Source organism: Chelonia mydas, chromosome 27, assembly GCF_015237465.2.
Source record: "Chelonia mydas isolate rCheMyd1 chromosome 27, rCheMyd1.pri.v2, whole genome shotgun sequence".
Classification (NCBI taxonomy): Eukaryota; Metazoa; Chordata; order Testudines; family Cheloniidae; genus Chelonia; species Chelonia mydas.
Window position 1 is genome coordinate 54,759 of NC_057860.1, and position 3,676 is coordinate 58,434.

Here is a 3,676-nt window from a genome sequence, read left to right on the forward strand (position 1 = left end):
TGCACCGTTGTGCCCTCCGGGATCGAGCAAATCGCGTCTCCTCCGAGGCCTCCCGATGAACTCACCGATGCACGCTGGGCGTCGGTTGTCGCCGCAATCTGTCGACCACCAGGAGGGGTCCGGGCAAGGCTAAATAGCAGCCTCTCGCCCACCCAGGGACGCCAAGAACTGTTGCAGGCACAGAGTGCCCGAGGCAAGCACCAGCTGGGTTCATTGCCCCGTGTGCATCGCGCCAATGACCACAATGGGGTGGAGAAGCAGAGAGATTTATTTGGAGCTCCAAACAGGGCGCAGGGAGACTAACCTGTCTCAAATCCTGCAGCAGCGCATGCAGATTCCAGTATACATTTTATACCTTTGCCTATTTCACTACACAAGCTTATGCAACCAATTACCTGTTGCCCCATACAATACCGTAGCCAATCAGCTAAAGCAGCCAGTTGTGTTTTTCCTCAGTAGCATTGCCCGAGCCTTGCCTTATTTGGTCCTATTTGTTACTGGTTTTTGCTAAACTTTTCTGCCTTATCTATCTGTTTCCCAGGCAGAAGCTGGCCTTGGCTGGCGAGCCGTGTGCAAACCTGTCTGTTTGTGTGCTAGCTTCCTCAGTGTTATGCAGGATCACAGAGGATTCAAGGAGCAAAGGGGCCTTGGTTTATCCGGGCCTAGAGCAGGAGGGCTTCCTTGACACTCGTGGTCTTCCACCCTCCCAAGTTACCTCGTGTAGAGCCCAGTGTCCCCAACACCCATATTCCCCCTGAGCCTCTGAATGATTGTGGTTTGATCTGAACAAATATCCATGGCAGATGGCAGGCGGTTCATAAACCATTCCTGTCTGATGCTAGCACTAGTGCAGACACACAGCCGTGCCCAAGGCAGGCTGCAGCTCTCCAGCCTAGGGAGCTGCGGAAGCACAAAAGTCTTCACGTCATCTACCGCCCCGCAGCTCCAGCCCGCCAGCAGAGCAAAGGGGGGGAAAAAAGGGTCCAGCCAAGCAGCAGAGCAAAAACAGCTAACTAAGCAGAGCAGAGCAAATGCCCCGTGGCACAGTGGTATGATGCCCCCTGGAAGTTGGCACTCAGGGCAACCACCTGGCTTGCCCACCCCTAGAACTCTCCCTGCCCCCCTTTTCCCAATAACCATCTCCACACAGACATTTCCTGATCTACTTACATATCTGGGGTTTCAAATGAGTAGTTTCTAGGTATGATACTGATAGTTTTTCATACCTGGCCCAAGCTTCTTACAGCATAGCTCTGCCCTGTCCTTCTCTCCCTGGGAAAACAACAACAGACAGACAAAAGGGGAGTCCTTTCAATTTTAAAAAGTTCTAGCCTTCCCATTGGCTCTTTTGGCCAGGTGCCCACTCACTTCCTTTTAACTATGCATAGCAGTGAGACTTTTTAACCCTTTACAGGTAGAGCAATTAGAGAACAGTTACTGTCATAAATATAAAGGGAAGGGTAACAACCTTTATGTATGCAGTAATATAAAATCTCTCTTTGCCAGAGGTACAGAATCTCCTTACCTTTAAGGGGTTAATCAGTTCAATTAACCTTGCTGGAACCTGACCAGAAGGACCAATGGGAAAAGAAGATACTTTCAAATCTGGGGGGAGGGGGAAAGGCTTTTTTTTTGTGCTCTGTGTGTGTTCTCTCGGGAGACAAAGAGAGAGACCAAGCAAGTAATCCAGCTCCTACTGAATGATACATCTAAAATTACAGGAATAGTAAGTAATAGCAAGGGAATGCATTAGAGTATCTTTTGTTTTAGCTTGTGAATTTTCCCTATGCTTAGATGGAAGGTTTATCCCTGTATTTTGTAACTTTAAAGTTTTGCTGAGGGGAGAATCCTCAGTGTTTTGAATCTGATTACCCTGTAAAATTACCTTCCATCCTGATTTACAGAGGTGCTTCTTTTACTTTTTTTCTTTATAATAAAGTTCTGTTTTTTTAAGAATCTGATTGGTTTTAGTGTCCTAAAAACCCAGGGATTTGGTCTGTGATCACCTGTACCAACTGGTGAGGATATTATTCTCAAACCTCCCCAGGAAAGGGGGCGAAGGGGCTTGGGGGAAATATTTTGGGGAACAGGAACTCCAAGTGGTTCTTTTCCTTGAATCTTTGTCTAACTCACTTGGTGGTGGCAGCGAATACCGTCCAAGGACAAGAAGGGATTTGTGCCTTGGGGATGTTTCAACCTAAGCTGGTAGAAATAAGCTTAGGGGGTCTTTCATGTGGGTCCCCACATCTGTACCCCAGAGTTCAGAGTGGGGAGGGAACCCTGACAGCTACTAAGGGGGATTTTATAGCTACTGACTGTCTGGGTGTCCATAAAAGGGAGCTACTCCCTCCCCCCTTCATTTATCACATGCCCCCCAAATCACAGACAGTGTTGACCAGCCTGGTTCAAGTCAGGTCCACACTGGCTGGGATTTCTTCCTGAAGGTTTAAGAAAACAGAGTTAATAAGATACATGCACCTCTAATTTTACTAATAATTACATGAAGAACTAAACAGTATTTTCCACATTTTAAGGACTACAATGACTTACAATACAGGGGCATTTTTACCCAGCTGATTCTGGGAAACCTTCCCCGGAGAGTGCATCAGCCACTTTGTTAGAGAATCCTGAAATGTGTTGTATTTCAAAATCGAAGTCTTGAAGAGCTAAACTCCACTGAAGAAGTTTTTTGTTGGTCTCTTTGACTGTGTGAATCCACTTCAGTGCAGCATGGTCAATCTGCAGGTGGAAACGCCGTCCCCAAATGTCTGGGCGTAGCTTCTCCAGAGCATACACAATGGCGTAACATTCTTTTTATGAGACTGACCAGTGGCTTTCCCTCTCAGAAAGTTTTTTGCTGAGGAATTTGACATGATGCAATTGTCAGTCTGGTCCTTCCTGCATTAAAACTGCTCCTACACCACGCTCGGACACATCTGTGGTTACAATGAAAGGTTGGTCGAAGTCCGGGGCCCTTAGTACAGGGTCAGATGTAAGGGCCGCCTTAAGTTAGTTAAAGGCTTTTTGACACTTCTGTGATGAAGTGGGGCATTCTCTTGTTTTTTCCTTGTTTTCCAATGGTTTGCATGCAGAGAGGGTGGGACTCAGTTTCCCTGGGTGTTACTGGTTTAACAAGGTGATGGGAGAGGGAGTCTGTTGTTACAGAGGACCAGCGACGGAACTTGGGACCCCAGCCCATGGTCTGGAGAATGGATATCCCAGAAACTGGAGACCTGGTGACCGGGGGGCCCAGCTTGGGAGTCACAGCCGGTTCTGGCCAGTGGGAGGACAATGGGCTGTGAAGAGAGGACCCTGGTGACCTAACCAGCCGGTTCCAGCCAGAGGGGGCCAGAGGACAGAAGAGGGGAGAGGAGGCCCAGGGGACCCTGTTTACCTGGAGAGAAGACAATGGACAAGACGGGACTTGGGGCCAGTGATATCAGATGCCCATCTGGGAAGCAGGGGGGCTCTGGGCTGGGGAGAGAGAGCAGGCAGAGCCCACCTGGATGCAGGGGAGACTTGGATGTGCTGTGCTGAGGGAGGCCAGGCCTGAGGGCCCTGAGAGTTTCCTATGCTGTGTTCAAACGCTCAATAAACCCTCCTGTTTTACACTGGCTGAGTGTCACTCCAGTCTAGAGAACAGGGTTGCATTATTCTCTTTGGGAGTGGAGGCCCC